General features: G+C 54.8%; 45 non-coding genes across 45 annotated transcripts; all 45 read left to right on the top strand.

Moving 5' to 3' along the window:
- The first annotated feature begins 148 nt into the window (after positions 1 to 148).
- On the top strand, positions 149 to 230 carry Trnal-aag (transfer RNA leucine (anticodon AAG)). Its single transcript has one exon. It is a non-coding gene; the product is annotated as a tRNA-Leu (tRNA).
- A 78-nt stretch (positions 231 to 308) lies between these two features.
- On the top strand, positions 309 to 390 carry Trnal-cag (transfer RNA leucine (anticodon CAG)). The gene has a single exon. It is a non-coding gene; the product is annotated as a tRNA-Leu (tRNA).
- Positions 391 to 669: 279 nt separating this feature from the next.
- Trnae-cuc (transfer RNA glutamic acid (anticodon CUC)) lies at positions 670 to 741 on the top strand. The gene has a single exon. It is a non-coding gene; the product is annotated as a tRNA-Glu (tRNA).
- Positions 742 to 1,123: 382 nt separating this feature from the next.
- Trnah-gug (transfer RNA histidin (anticodon GUG)) lies at positions 1,124 to 1,196 on the top strand. Its single transcript has one exon. It is a non-coding gene; the product is annotated as a tRNA-His (tRNA).
- A 287-nt stretch (positions 1,197 to 1,483) lies between these two features.
- Positions 1,484 to 1,565, top strand: Trnal-aag (transfer RNA leucine (anticodon AAG)). Its single transcript has one exon. It is a non-coding gene; the product is annotated as a tRNA-Leu (tRNA).
- A 78-nt stretch (positions 1,566 to 1,643) lies between these two features.
- On the top strand, positions 1,644 to 1,725 carry Trnal-cag (transfer RNA leucine (anticodon CAG)). The gene has a single exon. It is a non-coding gene; the product is annotated as a tRNA-Leu (tRNA).
- Positions 1,726 to 2,004: 279 nt separating this feature from the next.
- Trnae-cuc (transfer RNA glutamic acid (anticodon CUC)) lies at positions 2,005 to 2,076 on the top strand. The gene has a single exon. It is a non-coding gene; the product is annotated as a tRNA-Glu (tRNA).
- A 382-nt stretch (positions 2,077 to 2,458) lies between these two features.
- Positions 2,459 to 2,531, top strand: Trnah-gug (transfer RNA histidin (anticodon GUG)). Its single transcript has one exon. It is a non-coding gene; the product is annotated as a tRNA-His (tRNA).
- A 287-nt stretch (positions 2,532 to 2,818) lies between these two features.
- Positions 2,819 to 2,900, top strand: Trnal-aag (transfer RNA leucine (anticodon AAG)). The gene has a single exon. It is a non-coding gene; the product is annotated as a tRNA-Leu (tRNA).
- A 78-nt stretch (positions 2,901 to 2,978) lies between these two features.
- On the top strand, positions 2,979 to 3,060 carry Trnal-cag (transfer RNA leucine (anticodon CAG)). Its single transcript has one exon. It is a non-coding gene; the product is annotated as a tRNA-Leu (tRNA).
- Positions 3,061 to 3,339: 279 nt separating this feature from the next.
- On the top strand, positions 3,340 to 3,411 carry Trnae-cuc (transfer RNA glutamic acid (anticodon CUC)). Its single transcript has one exon. It is a non-coding gene; the product is annotated as a tRNA-Glu (tRNA).
- A 742-nt stretch (positions 3,412 to 4,153) lies between these two features.
- Positions 4,154 to 4,235, top strand: Trnal-aag (transfer RNA leucine (anticodon AAG)). The gene has a single exon. It is a non-coding gene; the product is annotated as a tRNA-Leu (tRNA).
- A 78-nt stretch (positions 4,236 to 4,313) lies between these two features.
- Trnal-cag (transfer RNA leucine (anticodon CAG)) lies at positions 4,314 to 4,395 on the top strand. The gene has a single exon. It is a non-coding gene; the product is annotated as a tRNA-Leu (tRNA).
- Positions 4,396 to 4,674: 279 nt separating this feature from the next.
- Trnae-cuc (transfer RNA glutamic acid (anticodon CUC)) lies at positions 4,675 to 4,746 on the top strand. The gene has a single exon. It is a non-coding gene; the product is annotated as a tRNA-Glu (tRNA).
- A 382-nt stretch (positions 4,747 to 5,128) lies between these two features.
- Positions 5,129 to 5,201, top strand: Trnah-gug (transfer RNA histidin (anticodon GUG)). Its single transcript has one exon. It is a non-coding gene; the product is annotated as a tRNA-His (tRNA).
- Positions 5,202 to 5,488: 287 nt separating this feature from the next.
- On the top strand, positions 5,489 to 5,570 carry Trnal-aag (transfer RNA leucine (anticodon AAG)). Its single transcript has one exon. It is a non-coding gene; the product is annotated as a tRNA-Leu (tRNA).
- Positions 5,571 to 5,648: 78 nt separating this feature from the next.
- Trnal-cag (transfer RNA leucine (anticodon CAG)) lies at positions 5,649 to 5,730 on the top strand. The gene has a single exon. It is a non-coding gene; the product is annotated as a tRNA-Leu (tRNA).
- Positions 5,731 to 6,009: 279 nt separating this feature from the next.
- Trnae-cuc (transfer RNA glutamic acid (anticodon CUC)) lies at positions 6,010 to 6,081 on the top strand. The gene has a single exon. It is a non-coding gene; the product is annotated as a tRNA-Glu (tRNA).
- Positions 6,082 to 6,463: 382 nt separating this feature from the next.
- Positions 6,464 to 6,536, top strand: Trnah-gug (transfer RNA histidin (anticodon GUG)). Its single transcript has one exon. It is a non-coding gene; the product is annotated as a tRNA-His (tRNA).
- Positions 6,537 to 6,823: 287 nt separating this feature from the next.
- On the top strand, positions 6,824 to 6,905 carry Trnal-aag (transfer RNA leucine (anticodon AAG)). Its single transcript has one exon. It is a non-coding gene; the product is annotated as a tRNA-Leu (tRNA).
- Positions 6,906 to 6,983: 78 nt separating this feature from the next.
- Trnal-cag (transfer RNA leucine (anticodon CAG)) lies at positions 6,984 to 7,065 on the top strand. The gene has a single exon. It is a non-coding gene; the product is annotated as a tRNA-Leu (tRNA).
- A 279-nt stretch (positions 7,066 to 7,344) lies between these two features.
- Positions 7,345 to 7,416, top strand: Trnae-cuc (transfer RNA glutamic acid (anticodon CUC)). The gene has a single exon. It is a non-coding gene; the product is annotated as a tRNA-Glu (tRNA).
- Positions 7,417 to 7,798: 382 nt separating this feature from the next.
- Positions 7,799 to 7,871, top strand: Trnah-gug (transfer RNA histidin (anticodon GUG)). The gene has a single exon. It is a non-coding gene; the product is annotated as a tRNA-His (tRNA).
- A 287-nt stretch (positions 7,872 to 8,158) lies between these two features.
- Positions 8,159 to 8,240, top strand: Trnal-aag (transfer RNA leucine (anticodon AAG)). The gene has a single exon. It is a non-coding gene; the product is annotated as a tRNA-Leu (tRNA).
- A 78-nt stretch (positions 8,241 to 8,318) lies between these two features.
- On the top strand, positions 8,319 to 8,400 carry Trnal-cag (transfer RNA leucine (anticodon CAG)). The gene has a single exon. It is a non-coding gene; the product is annotated as a tRNA-Leu (tRNA).
- Positions 8,401 to 8,679: 279 nt separating this feature from the next.
- Positions 8,680 to 8,751, top strand: Trnae-cuc (transfer RNA glutamic acid (anticodon CUC)). The gene has a single exon. It is a non-coding gene; the product is annotated as a tRNA-Glu (tRNA).
- A 382-nt stretch (positions 8,752 to 9,133) lies between these two features.
- Positions 9,134 to 9,206, top strand: Trnah-gug (transfer RNA histidin (anticodon GUG)). Its single transcript has one exon. It is a non-coding gene; the product is annotated as a tRNA-His (tRNA).
- Positions 9,207 to 9,493: 287 nt separating this feature from the next.
- Trnal-aag (transfer RNA leucine (anticodon AAG)) lies at positions 9,494 to 9,575 on the top strand. The gene has a single exon. It is a non-coding gene; the product is annotated as a tRNA-Leu (tRNA).
- A 78-nt stretch (positions 9,576 to 9,653) lies between these two features.
- Positions 9,654 to 9,735, top strand: Trnal-cag (transfer RNA leucine (anticodon CAG)). The gene has a single exon. It is a non-coding gene; the product is annotated as a tRNA-Leu (tRNA).
- A 279-nt stretch (positions 9,736 to 10,014) lies between these two features.
- Positions 10,015 to 10,086, top strand: Trnae-cuc (transfer RNA glutamic acid (anticodon CUC)). The gene has a single exon. It is a non-coding gene; the product is annotated as a tRNA-Glu (tRNA).
- Positions 10,087 to 10,468: 382 nt separating this feature from the next.
- Positions 10,469 to 10,541, top strand: Trnah-gug (transfer RNA histidin (anticodon GUG)). The gene has a single exon. It is a non-coding gene; the product is annotated as a tRNA-His (tRNA).
- Positions 10,542 to 10,828: 287 nt separating this feature from the next.
- On the top strand, positions 10,829 to 10,910 carry Trnal-aag (transfer RNA leucine (anticodon AAG)). The gene has a single exon. It is a non-coding gene; the product is annotated as a tRNA-Leu (tRNA).
- A 78-nt stretch (positions 10,911 to 10,988) lies between these two features.
- Trnal-cag (transfer RNA leucine (anticodon CAG)) lies at positions 10,989 to 11,070 on the top strand. The gene has a single exon. It is a non-coding gene; the product is annotated as a tRNA-Leu (tRNA).
- Positions 11,071 to 11,349: 279 nt separating this feature from the next.
- Positions 11,350 to 11,421, top strand: Trnae-cuc (transfer RNA glutamic acid (anticodon CUC)). Its single transcript has one exon. It is a non-coding gene; the product is annotated as a tRNA-Glu (tRNA).
- Positions 11,422 to 11,803: 382 nt separating this feature from the next.
- Positions 11,804 to 11,875, top strand: Trnah-gug (transfer RNA histidin (anticodon GUG)). The gene has a single exon. It is a non-coding gene; the product is annotated as a tRNA-His (tRNA).
- A 287-nt stretch (positions 11,876 to 12,162) lies between these two features.
- On the top strand, positions 12,163 to 12,244 carry Trnal-aag (transfer RNA leucine (anticodon AAG)). Its single transcript has one exon. It is a non-coding gene; the product is annotated as a tRNA-Leu (tRNA).
- A 78-nt stretch (positions 12,245 to 12,322) lies between these two features.
- Trnal-cag (transfer RNA leucine (anticodon CAG)) lies at positions 12,323 to 12,404 on the top strand. Its single transcript has one exon. It is a non-coding gene; the product is annotated as a tRNA-Leu (tRNA).
- A 279-nt stretch (positions 12,405 to 12,683) lies between these two features.
- On the top strand, positions 12,684 to 12,755 carry Trnae-cuc (transfer RNA glutamic acid (anticodon CUC)). Its single transcript has one exon. It is a non-coding gene; the product is annotated as a tRNA-Glu (tRNA).
- A 382-nt stretch (positions 12,756 to 13,137) lies between these two features.
- Trnah-gug (transfer RNA histidin (anticodon GUG)) lies at positions 13,138 to 13,210 on the top strand. The gene has a single exon. It is a non-coding gene; the product is annotated as a tRNA-His (tRNA).
- Positions 13,211 to 13,497: 287 nt separating this feature from the next.
- Trnal-aag (transfer RNA leucine (anticodon AAG)) lies at positions 13,498 to 13,579 on the top strand. The gene has a single exon. It is a non-coding gene; the product is annotated as a tRNA-Leu (tRNA).
- Positions 13,580 to 13,657: 78 nt separating this feature from the next.
- Trnal-cag (transfer RNA leucine (anticodon CAG)) lies at positions 13,658 to 13,739 on the top strand. The gene has a single exon. It is a non-coding gene; the product is annotated as a tRNA-Leu (tRNA).
- Positions 13,740 to 14,018: 279 nt separating this feature from the next.
- Positions 14,019 to 14,090, top strand: Trnae-cuc (transfer RNA glutamic acid (anticodon CUC)). Its single transcript has one exon. It is a non-coding gene; the product is annotated as a tRNA-Glu (tRNA).
- Positions 14,091 to 14,472: 382 nt separating this feature from the next.
- Trnah-gug (transfer RNA histidin (anticodon GUG)) lies at positions 14,473 to 14,545 on the top strand. Its single transcript has one exon. It is a non-coding gene; the product is annotated as a tRNA-His (tRNA).
- A 287-nt stretch (positions 14,546 to 14,832) lies between these two features.
- On the top strand, positions 14,833 to 14,914 carry Trnal-aag (transfer RNA leucine (anticodon AAG)). The gene has a single exon. It is a non-coding gene; the product is annotated as a tRNA-Leu (tRNA).
- Positions 14,915 to 14,992: 78 nt separating this feature from the next.
- Positions 14,993 to 15,074, top strand: Trnal-cag (transfer RNA leucine (anticodon CAG)). The gene has a single exon. It is a non-coding gene; the product is annotated as a tRNA-Leu (tRNA).
- Positions 15,075 to 15,160: the final 86 nt, after the last annotated feature.

Genomic DNA, 15,160 nt, shown 5'->3' with positions numbered 1-15,160 from the left:
CCGCACCAGAGAGCGGGCAGCTGCCTGTGTAGTTAATCTCTATTCGAAAATGGCAGTTGTTTGAGGTGCAATGGATGAGCAGCCAGTCGCAGCAGAACAGGAAGCTGTGTCGTGCACTGTTTCTACAAAAGCGAAGAACACCGGCACAGGTAGCGTGGCCGAGCGGTCTAAGGCGCTGGTTTAAGGCACCAGTCTCTTCGGAGGCGTGGGTTCGAATCCCACCGCTGCCAGCTTTTTCTCGTTTTTTGTGCCATTGCGATGTTTTCTCGTGGGGTAGAACGCAGCTCCTGTGACCGCCGTGCCACGTAGGTAGCGTGGCCGAGCGGTCTAAGGCGCTGGTTTCAGGCACCAGTCTCTTCGGAGGCGTGGGTTCGAATCCCACCGCTGCCAATGTTTTCTGTCTCGAAAGCAGGAGCACTGATTACCCGCGAAGGGAACAGCGCAGCAAGCCGTGAGCGTCTCTTTCTTAAATTGTCGTAGCAGCACAGTGCGTGGTGCAACGACAGGATTCACAGGCGCAGTCTGGTGTCACGATTGCTGGCGTTCGTCTCCACGAAATGCGTCCCGAGCATGCCGTTCTACAAAGTGGAAACGCTAAATTTTGGCCGTTGTCGTCAAGTAGCGTGTGTACTGTTTGCTGCGTTCGCTGGAGGAGCGCTTGCGTCGTTATCCGGTGTGGTCTAGTGGCTAGGATGCCTGGCTCTCACCCAGGAGGCCCGGGTTCGATTCCCGGTACCGGAAATGCGCATTTTGTTGCTCCTCTTATGCGACTTGGCCCGACTTAGCTCGACTGACGCTCCGCTGACGCTTGCAGAAAATTACGTTAAGTACGATTCGCGGTCACAAGTGACGGCGAGAGCGATGCGACGTCTGTCCACCTCTTATTGAGGCACATACCTGTGGTCAACAGAGTTGGAGGACTGCAAGACATTGCCACGGGGGTTGAATGCAGCTAACCACACTGCTTAGTGTCCTTACAGCGCAGACACGTTCGTTTGCCAGTATACATATAATGGAGACCGCGTCTGGCACAGCTGTGGGGAGACACAGTGGTGTGTGGGCCGAGCTTTGCTGTTCATCGCCACTTGCAGTCGCGAGAACTGCCGTCGGCGGTGCCTCCGTGGCCGTGATCGTCTAGTGGTTAGGACATTGCGTTGTGGCCGCAATAACCCAGGTTTCGAATCCTGGTCACGGCAATTTTTAAAGTTTTGCCTTGCTGTCGCTGCAGTGACGATTGTGACTCAGTGTTTGAAATTACGGTGCCCTCTTGATTTTTCACTCATGTTCCGCAGGCTGCGGGTGGCACTACCAATTCATTATCAACACGTAATGCCGCCGCACCAGAGAGCGGGCAGCTGCCTGTGTAGTTAATCTCTATTCGAAAATGGCAGTTGTTTGAGGTGCAATGGATGAGCAGCCAGTCGCAGCAGAACAGGAAGCTGTGTCGTGCACTGTTTCTACAAAAGCGAAGAACACCGGCACAGGTAGCGTGGCCGAGCGGTCTAAGGCGCTGGTTTAAGGCACCAGTCTCTTCGGAGGCGTGGGTTCGAATCCCACCGCTGCCAGCTTTTTCTCGTTTTTTGTGCCATTGCGATGTTTTCTCGTGGGGTAGAACGCAGCTCCTGTGACCGCCGTGCCACGTAGGTAGCGTGGCCGAGCGGTCTAAGGCGCTGGTTTCAGGCACCAGTCTCTTCGGAGGCGTGGGTTCGAATCCCACCGCTGCCAATGTTTTCTGTCTCGAAAGCAGGAGCACTGATTACCCGCGAAGGGAACAGCGCAGCAAGCCGTGAGCGTCTCTTTCTTAAATTGTCGTAGCAGCACAGTGCGTGGTGCAACGACAGGATTCACAGGCGCAGTCTGGTGTCACGATTGCTGGCGTTCGTCTCCACGAAATGCGTCCCGAGCATGCCGTTCTACAAAGTGGAAACGCTAAATTTTGGCCGTTGTCGTCAAGTAGCGTGTGTACTGTTTGCTGCGTTCGCTGGAGGAGCGCTTGCGTCGTTATCCGGTGTGGTCTAGTGGCTAGGATGCCTGGCTCTCACCCAGGAGGCCCGGGTTCGATTCCCGGTACCGGAAATGCGCATTTTGTTGCTCCTCTTATGCGACTTGGCCCGACTTAGCTCGACTGACGCTCCGCTGACGCTTGCAGAAAATTACGTTAAGTACGATTCGCGGTCACAAGTGACGGCGAGAGCGATGCGACGTCTGTCCACCTCTTATTGAGGCACATACCTGTGGTCAACAGAGTTGGAGGACTGCAAGACATTGCCACGGGGGTTGAATGCAGCTAACCACACTGCTTAGTGTCCTTACAGCGCAGACACGTTCGTTTGCCAGTATACATATAATGGAGACCGCGTCTGGCACAGCTGTGGGGAGACACAGTGGTGTGTGGGCCGAGCTTTGCTGTTCATCGCCACTTGCAGTCGCGAGAACTGCCGTCGGCGGTGCCTCCGTGGCCGTGATCGTCTAGTGGTTAGGACATTGCGTTGTGGCCGCAATAACCCAGGTTTCGAATCCTGGTCACGGCAATTTTTAAAGTTTTGCCTTGCTGTCGCTGCAGTGACGATTGTGACTCAGTGTTTGAAATTACGGTGCCCTCTTGATTTTTCACTCATGTTCCGCAGGCTGCGGGTGGCACTACCAATTCATTATCAACACGTAATGCCGCCGCACCAGAGAGCGGGCAGCTGCCTGTGTAGTTAATCTCTATTCGAAAATGGCAGTTGTTTGAGGTGCAATGGATGAGCAGCCAGTCGCAGCAGAACAGGAAGCTGTGTCGTGCACTGTTTCTACAAAAGCGAAGAACACCGGCACAGGTAGCGTGGCCGAGCGGTCTAAGGCGCTGGTTTAAGGCACCAGTCTCTTCGGAGGCGTGGGTTCGAATCCCACCGCTGCCAGCTTTTTCTCGTTTTTTGTGCCATTGCGATGTTTTCTCGTGGGGTAGAACGCAGCTCCTGTGACCGCCGTGCCACGTAGGTAGCGTGGCCGAGCGGTCTAAGGCGCTGGTTTCAGGCACCAGTCTCTTCGGAGGCGTGGGTTCGAATCCCACCGCTGCCAATGTTTTCTGTCTCGAAAGCAGGAGCACTGATTACCCGCGAAGGGAACAGCGCAGCAAGCCGTGAGCGTCTCTTTCTTAAATTGTCGTAGCAGCACAGTGCGTGGTGCAACGACAGGATTCACAGGCGCAGTCTGGTGTCACGATTGCTGGCGTTCGTCTCCACGAAATGCGTCCCGAGCATGCCGTTCTACAAAGTGGAAACGCTAAATTTTGGCCGTTGTCGTCAAGTAGCGTGTGTACTGTTTGCTGCGTTCGCTGGAGGAGCGCTTGCGTCGTTATCCGGTGTGGTCTAGTGGCTAGGATGCCTGGCTCTCACCCAGGAGGCCCGGGTTCGATTCCCGGTACCGGAAATGCGCATTTTGTTGCTCCTCTTATGCGACTTGGCCCGACTTAGCTCGACTGACGCTCCGCTGACGCTTGCAGAAAATTACGTTAAGTACGATTCGCGGTCACAAGTGACGGCGAGAGCGATGCGACGTCTGTCCACCTCTTATTGAGGCACATACCTGTGGTCAACAGAGTTGGAGGACTGCAAGACATTGCCACGGGGGTTGAATGCAGCTAACCACACTGCTTAGTGTCCTTACAGCGCAGACACGTTCGTTTGCCAGTATACATATAATGGAGACCGCGTCTGGCACAGCTGTGGGGAGACACAGTGGTGTGTGGGCCGAGCTTTGCTGTTCATCGCCACTTGCAGTCGCGAGAACTGCCGTCGGCGGTGCCTCCGTGGCCGTGATCGTCTAGTGGTTAGGACATTGCGTTGTGGCCGCAATAACCCAGGTTTCGAATCCTCGTCACGGCAATTTTTAAAGTTTTGCCTTGCTGTCGCTGCAGTGACGATTGTGACTCAGTGTTTGAAATTACGGTGCCCTCTTGATTTTTCACTCATGTTCCGCAGGCTGCGGGTGGCACTACCAATTCATTATCAACACGTAATGCCGCCGCACCAGAGAGCGGGCAGCTGCCTGTGTAGTTAATCTCTATTCGAAAATGGCAGTTGTTTGAGGTGCAATGGATGAGCAGCCAGTCGCAGCAGAACAGGAAGCTGTGTCGTGCACTGTTTCTACAAAAGCGAAGAACACCGGCACAGGTAGCGTGGCCGAGCGGTCTAAGGCGCTGGTTTAAGGCACCAGTCTCTTCGGAGGCGTGGGTTCGAATCCCACCGCTGCCAGCTTTTTCTCGTTTTTTGTGCCATTGCGATGTTTTCTCGTGGGGTAGAACGCAGCTCCTGTGACCGCCGTGCCACGTAGGTAGCGTGGCCGAGCGGTCTAAGGCGCTGGTTTCAGGCACCAGTCTCTTCGGAGGCGTGGGTTCGAATCCCACCGCTGCCAATGTTTTCTGTCTCGAAAGCAGGAGCACTGATTACCCGCGAAGGGAACAGCGCAGCAAGCCGTGAGCGTCTCCTTCTTAAATTGTCGTAGCAGCACAGTGCGTGGTGCAACGACAGGATTCACAGGCGCAGTCTGGTGTCACGATTGCTGGCGTTCGTCTCCACGAAATGCGTCCCGAGCATGCCGTTCTACAAAGTGGAAACGCTAAATTTTGGCCGTTGTCGTCAAGTAGCGTGTGTACTGTTTGCTGCGTTCGCTGGAGGAGCGCTTGCGTCGTTATCCGGTGTGGTCTAGTGGCTAGGATGCCTGGCTCTCACCCAGGAGGCCCGGGTTCGATTCCCGGTACCGGAAATGCGCATTTTGTTGCTCCTCTTATGCGACTTGGCCCGACTTAGCTCGACTGACGCTCCGCTGACGCTTGCAGAAAATTACGTTAAGTACGATTCGCGGTCACAAGTGACGGCGAGAGCGATGCGACGTCTGTCCACCTCTTATTGAGGCACATACCTGTGGTCAACAGAGTTGGAGGACTGCAAGACATTGCCACGGGGGTTGAATGCAGCTAACCACACTGCTTAGTGTCCTTACAGCGCAGACACGTTCGTTTGCCAGTATACATATAATGGAGACCGCGTCTGGCACAGCTGTGGGGAGACACAGTGGTGTGTGGGCCGAGCTTTGCTGTTCATCGCCACTTGCAGTCGCGAGAACTGCCGTCGGCGGTGCCTCCGTGGCCGTGATCGTCTAGTGGTTAGGACATTGCGTTGTGGCCGCAATAACCCAGGTTTCGAATCCTGGTCACGGCAATTTTTAAAGTTTTGCCTTGCTGTCGCTGCAGTGACGATTGTGACTCAGTGTTTGAAATTACGGTGCCCTCTTGATTTTTCACTCATGTTCCGCAGGCTGCGGGTGGCACTACCAATTCATTATCAACACGTAATGCCGCCGCACCAGAGAGCGGGCAGCTGCCTGTGTAGTTAATCTCTATTCGAAAATGGCAGTTGTTTGAGGTGCAATGGATGAGCAGCCAGTCGCAGCAGAACAGGAAGCTGTGTCGTGCACTGTTTCTACAAAAGCGAAGAACACCGGCACAGGTAGCGTGGCCGAGCGGTCTAAGGCGCTGGTTTAAGGCACCAGTCTCTTCGGAGGCGTGGGTTCGAATCCCACCGCTGCCAGCTTTTTCTCGTTTTTTGTGCCATTGCGATGTTTTCTCGTGGGGTAGAACGCAGCTCCTGTGACCGCCGTGCCACGTAGGTAGCGTGGCCGAGCGGTCTAAGGCGCTGGTTTCAGGCACCAGTCTCTTCGGAGGCGTGGGTTCGAATCCCACCGCTGCCAATGTTTTCTGTCTCGAAAGCAGGAGCACTGATTACCCGCGAAGGGAACAGCGCAGCAAGCCGTGAGCGTCTCTTTCTTAAATTGTCGTAGCAGCACAGTGCGTGGTGCAACGACAGGATTCACAGGCGCAGTCTGGTGTCACGATTGCTGGCGTTCGTCTCCACGAAATGCGTCCCGAGCATGCCGTTCTACAAAGTGGAAACGCTAAATTTTGGCCGTTGTCGTCAAGTAGCGTGTGTACTGTTTGCTGCGTTCGCTGGAGGAGCGCTTGCGTCGTTATCCGGTGTGGTCTAGTGGCTAGGATGCCTGGCTCTCACCCAGGAGGCCCGGGTTCGATTCCCGGTACCGGAAATGCGCATTTTGTTGCTCCTCTTATGCGACTTGGCCCGACTTAGCTCGACTGACGCTCCGCTGACGCTTGCAGAAAATTACGTTAAGTACGATTCGCGGTCACAAGTGACGGCGAGAGCGATGCGACGTCTGTCCACCTCTTATTGAGGCACATACCTGTGGTCAACAGAGTTGGAGGACTGCAAGACATTGCCACGGGGGTTGAATGCAGCTAACCACACTGCTTAGTGTCCTTACAGCGCAGACACGTTCGTTTGCCAGTATACATATAATGGAGACCGCGTCTGGCACAGCTGTGGGGAGACACAGTGGTGTGTGGGCCGAGCTTTGCTGTTCATCGCCACTTGCAGTCGCGAGAACTGCCGTCGGCGGTGCCTCCGTGGCCGTGATCGTCTAGTGGTTAGGACATTGCGTTGTGGCCGCAATAACCCAGGTTTCGAATCCTGGTCACGGCAATTTTTAAAGTTTTGCCTTGCTGTCGCTGCAGTGACGATTGTGACTCAGTGTTTGAAATTACGGTGCCCTCTTGATTTTTCACTCATGTTCCGCAGGCTGCGGGTGGCACTACCAATTCATTATCAACACGTAATGCCGCCGCACCAGAGAGCGGGCAGCTGCCTGTGTAGTTAATCTCTATTCGAAAATGGCAGTTGTTTGAGGTGCAATGGATGAGCAGCCAGTCGCAGCAGAACAGGAAGCTGTGTCGTGCACTGTTTCTACAAAAGCGAAGAACACCGGCACAGGTAGCGTGGCCGAGCGGTCTAAGGCGCTGGTTTAAGGCACCAGTCTCTTCGGAGGCGTGGGTTCGAATCCCACCGCTGCCAGCTTTTTCTCGTTTTTTGTGCCATTGCGATGTTTTCTCGTGGGGTAGAACGCAGCTCCTGTGACCGCCGTGCCACGTAGGTAGCGTGGCCGAGCGGTCTAAGGCGCTGGTTTCAGGCACCAGTCTCTTCGGAGGCGTGGGTTCGAATCCCACCGCTGCCAATGTTTTCTGTCTCGAAAGCAGGAGCACTGATTACCCGCGAAGGGAACAGCGCAGCAAGCCGTGAGCGTCTCCTTCTTAAATTGTCGTAGCAGCACAGTGCGTGGTGCAACGACAGGATTCACAGGCGCAGTCTGGTGTCACGATTGCTGGCGTTCGTCTCCACGAAATGCGTCCCGAGCATGCCGTTCTACAAAGTGGAAACGCTAAATTTTGGCCGTTGTCGTCAAGTAGCGTGTGTACTGTTTGCTGCGTTCGCTGGAGGAGCGCTTGCGTCGTTATCCGGTGTGGTCTAGTGGCTAGGATGCCTGGCTCTCACCCAGGAGGCCCGGGTTCGATTCCCGGTACCGGAAATGCGCATTTTGTTGCTCCTCTTATGCGACTTGGCCCGACTTAGCTCGACTGACGCTCCGCTGACGCTTGCAGAAAATTACGTTAAGTACGATTCGCGGTCACAAGTGACGGCGAGAGCGATGCGACGTCTGTCCACCTCTTATTGAGGCACATACCTGTGGTCAACAGAGTTGGAGGACTGCAAGACATTGCCACGGGGGTTGAATGCAGCTAACCACACTGCTTAGTGTCCTTACAGCGCAGACACGTTCGTTTGCCAGTATACATATAATGGAGACCGCGTCTGGCACAGCTGTGGGGAGACACAGTGGTGTGTGGGCCGAGCTTTGCTGTTCATCGCCACTTGCAGTCGCGAGAACTGCCGTCGGCGGTGCCTCCGTGGCCGTGATCGTCTAGTGGTTAGGACATTGCGTTGTGGCCGCAATAACCCAGGTTTCGAATCCTGGTCACGGCAATTTTTAAAGTTTTGCCTTGCTGTCGCTGCAGTGACGATTGTGACTCAGTGTTTGAAATTACGGTGCCCTCTTGATTTTTCACTCATGTTCCGCAGGCTGCGGGTGGCACTACCAATTCATTATCAACACGTAATGCCGCCGCACCAGAGAGCGGGCAGCTGCCTGTGTAGTTAATCTCTATTCGAAAATGGCAGTTGTTTGAGGTGCAATGGATGAGCAGCCAGTCGCAGCAGAACAGGAAGCTGTGTCGTGCACTGTTTCTACAAAAGCGAAGAACACCGGCACAGGTAGCGTGGCCGAGCGGTCTAAGGCGCTGGTTTAAGGCACCAGTCTCTTCGGAGGCGTGGGTTCGAATCCCACCGCTGCCAGCTTTTTCTCGTTTTTTGTGCCATTGCGATGTTTTCTCGTGGGGTAGAACGCAGCTCCTGTGACCGCCGTGCCACGTAGGTAGCGTGGCCGAGCGGTCTAAGGCGCTGGTTTCAGGCACCAGTCTCTTCGGAGGCGTGGGTTCGAATCCCACCGCTGCCAATGTTTTCTGTCTCGAAAGCAGGAGCACTGATTACCCGCGAAGGGAACAGCGCAGCAAGCCGTGAGCGTCTCCTTCTTAAATTGTCGTAGCAGCACAGTGCGTGGTGCAACGACAGGATTCACAGGCGCAGTCTGGTGTCACGATTGCTGGCGTTCGTCTCCACGAAATGCGTCCCGAGCATGCCGTTCTACAAAGTGGAAACGCTAAATTTTGGCCGTTGTCGTCAAGTAGCGTGTGTACTGTTTGCTGCGTTCGCTGGAGGAGCGCTTGCGTCGTTATCCGGTGTGGTCTAGTGGCTAGGATGCCTGGCTCTCACCCAGGAGGCCCGGGTTCGATTCCCGGTACCGGAAATGCGCATTTTGTTGCTCCTCTTATGCGACTTGGCCCGACTTAGCTCGACTGACGCTCCGCTGACGCTTGCAGAAAATTACGTTAAGTACGATTCGCGGTCACAAGTGACGGCGAGAGCGATGCGACGTCTGTCCACCTCTTATTGAGGCACATACCTGTGGTCAACAGAGTTGGAGGACTGCAAGACATTGCCACGGGGGTTGAATGCAGCTAACCACACTGCTTAGTGTCCTTACAGCGCAGACACGTTCGTTTGCCAGTATACATATAATGGAGACCGCGTCTGGCACAGCTGTGGGGAGACACAGTGGTGTGTGGGCCGAGCTTTGCTGTTCATCGCCACTTGCAGTCGCGAGAACTGCCGTCGGCGGTGCCTCCGTGGCCGTGATCGTCTAGTGGTTAGGACATTGCGTTGTGGCCGCAATAACCCAGGTTTCGAATCCTGGTCACGGCAATTTTTAAAGTTTTGCCTTGCTGTCGCTGCAGTGACGATTGTGACTCAGTGTTTGAAATTACGGTGCCCTCTTGATTTTTCACTCATGTTCCGCAGGCTGCGGGTGGCACTACCAATTCATTATCAACACGTAATGCCGCCGCACCAGAGAGCGGGCAGCTGCCTGTGTAGTTAATCTCTATTCGAAAATGGCAGTTGTTTGAGGTGCAATGGATGAGCAGCCAGTCGCAGCAGAACAGGAAGCTGTGTCGTGCACTGTTTCTACAAAAGCGAAGAACACCGGCACAGGTAGCGTGGCCGAGCGGTCTAAGGCGCTGGTTTAAGGCACCAGTCTCTTCGGAGGCGTGGGTTCGAATCCCACCGCTGCCAGCTTTTTCTCGTTTTTTGTGCCATTGCGATGTTTTCTCGTGGGGTAGAACGCAGCTCCTGTGACCGCCGTGCCACGTAGGTAGCGTGGCCGAGCGGTCTAAGGCGCTGGTTTCAGGCACCAGTCTCTTCGGAGGCGTGGGTTCGAATCCCACCGCTGCCAATGTTTTCTGTCTCGAAAGCAGGAGCACTGATTACCCGCGAAGGGAACAGCGCAGCAAGCCGTGAGCGTCTCCTTCTTAAATTGTCGTAGCAGCACAGTGCGTGGTGCAACGACAGGATTCACAGGCGCAGTCTGGTGTCACGATTGCTGGCGTTCGTCTCCACGAAATGCGTCCCGAGCATGCCGTTCTACAAAGTGGAAACGCTAAATTTTGGCCGTTGTCGTCAAGTAGCGTGTGTACTGTTTGCTGCGTTCGCTGGAGGAGCGCTTGCGTCGTTATCCGGTGTGGTCTAGTGGCTAGGATGCCTGGCTCTCACCCAGGAGGCCCGGGTTCGATTCCCGGTACCGGAAATGCGCATTTTGTTGCTCCTCTTATGCGACTTGGCCCGACTTAGCTCGACTGACGCTCCGCTGACGCTTGCAGAAAATTACGTTAAGTACGATTCGCGGTCACAAGTGACGGCGAGAGCGATGCGACGTCTGTCCACCTCTTATTGAGGCACATACCTGTGGTCAACAGAGTTGGAGGACTGCAAGACATTGCCACGGGGGTTGAATGCAGCTAACCACACTGCTTAGTGTCCTTACAGCGCAGACACGTTCGTTTGCCAGTATACATATAATGGAGACCGCGTCTGGCACAGCTGTGGGGAGACACAGTGGTGTGTGGGCCGAGCTTTGCTGTTCATCGCCACTTGCAGTCGCGAGAACTGCCGTCGGCGGTGCCTCCGTGGCCGTGATCGTCTAGTGGTTAGGACATTGCGTTGTGGCCGCAATAACCCAGGTTTCGAATCCTGGTCACGGCAATTTTTAAAGTTTTGCCTTGCTGTCGCTGCAGTGACGATTGTGACTCAGTGTTTGAAATTACGGTGCCCTCTTGATTTTTCACTCATGTTCCGCAGGCTGCGGGTGGCACTACCAATTCATTATCAACACGTAATGCCGCCGCACCAGAGAGCGGGCAGCTGCCTGTGTAGTTAATCTCTATTCGAAAATGGCAGTTGTTTGAGGTGCAATGGATGAGCAGCCAGTCGCAGCAGAACAGGAAGCTGTGTCGTGCACTGTTTCTACAAAAGCGAAGAACACCGGCACAGGTAGCGTGGCCGAGCGGTCTAAGGCGCTGGTTTAAGGCACCAGTCTCTTCGGAGGCGTGGGTTCGAATCCCACCGCTGCCAGCTTTTTCTCGTTTTTTGTGCCATTGCGATGTTTTCTCGTGGGGTAGAACGCAGCTCCTGTGACCGCCGTGCCACGTAGGTAGCGTGGCCGAGCGGTCTAAGGCGCTGGTTTCAGGCACCAGTCTCTTCGGAGGCGTGGGTTCGAATCCCACCGCTGCCAATGTTTTCTGTCTCGAAAGCAGGAGCACTGATTACCCGCGAAGGGAACAGCGCAGCAAGCCGTGAGCGTCTCTTTCTTAAATTGTCGTAGCAGCACAGTGCGTGGTGCAACGACAGGATTCACAGGCGCAGTCTGGTGTCACGATTGCTGGCGTTCGTCTCCACGAAATGCGTCCCGAGCATGCCGTTCTACAAAGTGGAAACGCTAAATTTTGGCCGTTGTCGTCAAGTAGCGTGTGTACTGTTTGCTGCGTTCGCTGGAGGAGCGCTTGCGTCGTTATCCGGTGTGGTCTAGTGGCTAGGATGCCTGGCTCTCACCCAGGAGGCCCGGGTTCGATTCCCGGTACCGGAAATGCGCATTTTGTTGCTCCTCTTATGCGACTTGGCCCGACTTAGCTCGACTGACGCTCCGCTGACGCTTGCAGAAAATTACGTTAAGTACGATTCGCGGTCACAAGTGACGGCGAGAGCGATGCGACGTCTGTCCACCTCTTATTGAGGCACATACCTGTGGTCAACAGAGTTGGAGGACTGCAAGACATTGCCACGGGGGTTGAATGCAGCTAACCACACTGCTTAGTGTCCTTACAGCGCAGACACGTTCGTTTGCCAGTATACATATAATGGAGACCGCGTCTGGCACAGCTGTGGGGAAACACAGTGGTGTGTGGGCCGAGCTTTGCTGTTCATCGCCACTTGCAGTCGCGAGAACTGCCGTCGGCGGTGCCTCCGTGGCCGTGATCGTCTAGTGGTTAGGACAATGCGTTGTGGCCGCAATAACCCAGGTTCGAATCCTGGTCACGGCAATTTTTAAAGTTTTGCCTTGCTGTCGCTGCAGTGACGATTGTGACTCAGTGTTTGAAATTACGGTGCCCTCTTGATTTTTCACTCATGTTCCGCAGGCTGCGGGTGGCACTACCAATTCATTATCAACACGTAATGCCGCCGCACCAGAGAGCGGGCAGCTGCCTGTGTAGTTAATCTCTATTCGAAAATGGCAGTTGTTTGAGGTGCAATGGATGAGCAGCCAGTCGCAGCAGAACAGGAAGCTGTGTCGTGCACTGTTTCTACAAAAGCGAAGAACACCGGCACAGGTAGCGTGGCCGAGCGGTCTAAGGCGCTGGTTTAAGGCACCAGTCTCTTCGGAGGCGTGGGTTCGAATCCCACCGCTGCCAGCTTTTTCTCGTTTTTTGTGCCATTGCGATGTTTTCTCGTGGGGTAGAACGCAGCTCCTGTGACCGCCGTGCCACGTAGGTAGCGTGGCCGAGCGGTCTAAGGCGCTGGTTTCAGGCACCAGTCTCTTCGGAGGCGTGGGTTCGAATCCCACCGCTGCCAATGTTTTCTGTCTCGAAAGCAGGAGCACTGATTACCCGCGAAGGGAACAGCGCAGCAAGCCGTGAGCGTCTCCTTCTTAAATTGTCGTAGCAGCACAGTGCGTGGTGCAACGACAGGATTCACAGGCGCAGTCTGGTGTCACGATTGCTGGCGTTCGTCTCCACGAAATGCGTCCCGAGCATGCCGTTCTACAAAGTGGAAACGCTAAATTTTGGCCGTTGTCGTCAAGTAGCGTGTGTACTGTTTGCTGCGTTCGCTGGAGGAGCGCTTGCGTCGTTATCCGGTGTGGTCTAGTGGCTAGGATGCCTGGCTCTCACCCAGGAGGCCCGGGTTCGATTCCCGGTACCGGAAATGCGCATTTTGTTGCTCCTCTTATGCGACTTGGCCCGACTTAGCTCGACTGACGCTCCGCTGACGCTTGCAGAAAATTACGTTAAGTACGATTCGCGGTCACAAGTGACGGCGAGAGCGATGCGACGTCTGTCCACCTCTTATTGAGGCACATACCTGTGGTCAACAGAGTTGGAGGACTGCAAGACATTGCCACGGGGGTTGAATGCAGCTAACCACACTGCTTAGTGTCCTTACAGCGCAGACACGTTCGTTTGCCAGTATACATATAATGGAGACCGCGTCTGGCACAGCTGTGGGGAGACACAGTGGTGTGTGGGCCGAGCTTTGCTGTTCATCGCCACTTGCAGTCGCGAGAACTGCCGTCGGCGGTGCCTCCGTGGCCGTGATCGTCTAGTGGTTAGGACATTGCGTTGTGGCCGCAATAACCCAGGTTTCGAATCCTGGTCACGGCAATTTTTAAAGTTTTGCCTTGCTGTCGCTGCAGTGACGATTGTGACTCAGTGTTTGAAATTACGGTGCCCTCTTGATTTTTCACTCATGTTCCGCAGGCTGCGGGTGGCACTACCAATTCATTATCAACACGTAATGCCGCCGCACCAGAGAGCGGGCAGCTGCCTGTGTAGTTAATCTCTATTCGAAAATGGCAGTTGTTTGAGGTGCAATGGATGAGCAGCCAGTCGCAGCAGAACAGGAAGCTGTGTCGTGCACTGTTTCTACAAAAGCGAAGAACACCGGCACAGGTAGCGTGGCCGAGCGGTCTAAGGCGCTGGTTTAAGGCACCAGTCTCTTCGGAGGCGTGGGTTCGAATCCCACCGCTGCCAGCTTTTTCTCGTTTTTTGTGCCATTGCGATGTTTTCTCGTGGGGTAGAACGCAGCTCCTGTGACCGCCGTGCCACGTAGGTAGCGTGGCCGAGCGGTCTAAGGCGCTGGTTTCAGGCACCAGTCTCTTCGGAGGCGTGGGTTCGAATCCCACCGCTGCCAATGTTTTCTGTCTCGAAAGCAGGAGCACTGATTACCCGCGAAGGGAACAGCGCAGCAAGCCGTGAGCGTCTCCTTCTTAAATTGTCGTAGCAGCACAGTGCGTGGTGCAACGACAGGATTCACAGGCGCAGTCTGGTGTCACGATTGCTGGCGTTCGTCTCCACGAAATGCGTCCCGAGCATGCCGTTCTACAAAGTGGAAACGCTAAATTTTGGCCGTTGTCGTCAAGTAGCGTGTGTACTGTTTGCTGCGTTCGCTGGAGGAGCGCTTGCGTCGTTATCCGGTGTGGTCTAGTGGCTAGGATGCCTGGCTCTCACCCAGGAGGCCCGGGTTCGATTCCCGGTACCGGAAATGCGCATTTTGTTGCTCCTCTTATGCGACTTGGCCCGACTTAGCTCGACTGACGCTCCGCTGACGCTTGCAGAAAATTACGTTAAGTACGATTCGCGGTCACAAGTGACGGCGAGAGCGATGCGACGTCTGTCCACCTCTTATTGAGGCACATACCTGTGGTCAACAGAGTTGGAGGACTGCAAGACATTGCCACGGGGGTTGAATGCAGCTAACCACACTGCTTAGTGTCCTTACAGCGCAGACACGTTCGTTTGCCAGTATACATATAATGGAGACCGCGTCTGGCACAGCTGTGGGGAGACACAGTGGTGTGTGGGCCGAGCTTTGCTGTTCATCGCCACTTGCAGTCGCGAGAACTGCCGTCGGCGGTGCCTCCGTGGCCGTGATCGTCTAGTGGTTAGGACATTGCGTTGTGGCCGCAATAACCCAGGTTTCGAATCCTGGTCACGGCAATTTTTAAAGTTTTGCCTTGCTGTCGCTGCAGTGACGATTGTGACTCAGTGTTTGAAATTACGGTGCCCTCTTGATTTTTCACTCATGTTCCGCAGGCTGCGGGTGGCACTACCAATTCATTATCAACACGTAATGCCGCCGCACCAGAGAGCGGGCAGCTGCCTGTGTAGTTAATCTCTATTCGAAAATGGCAGTTGTTTGAGGTGCAATGGATGAGCAGCCAGTCGCAGCAGAACAGGAAGCTGTGTCGTGCACTGTTTCTACAAAAGCGAAGAACACCGGCACAGGTAGCGTGGCCGAGCGGTCTAAGGCGCTGGTTTAAGGCACCAGTCTCTTCGGAGGCGTGGGTTCGAATCCCACCGCTGCCAGCTTTTTCTCGTTTTTTGTGCCATTGCGATGTTTTCTCGTGGGGTAGAACGCAGCTCCTGTGACCGCCGTGCCACGTAGGTAGCGTGGCCGAGCGGTCTAAGGCGCTGGTTTCAGGCACCAGTCTCTTCGGAGGCGTGGGTTCGAATCCCACCGCTGCCAATGTTTTCTGTCTCGAAAGCAGGAGCACTGATTACCCGCGAAGGGAACAGCGCAGCAAGCCGTGAGCGTCTCCTTCTTAAATTGTC

Source organism: Schistocerca nitens, unplaced genomic scaffold (assembly GCF_023898315.1).
Source record: "Schistocerca nitens isolate TAMUIC-IGC-003100 unplaced genomic scaffold, iqSchNite1.1 HiC_scaffold_96, whole genome shotgun sequence".
NCBI lineage: Eukaryota > Metazoa > Arthropoda > Insecta > Orthoptera > Acrididae > Schistocerca > Schistocerca nitens.
The sequence above is the reverse complement of the archived record's forward strand: the minus strand, read 5'-3'. Positions and strand labels throughout refer to the sequence as shown.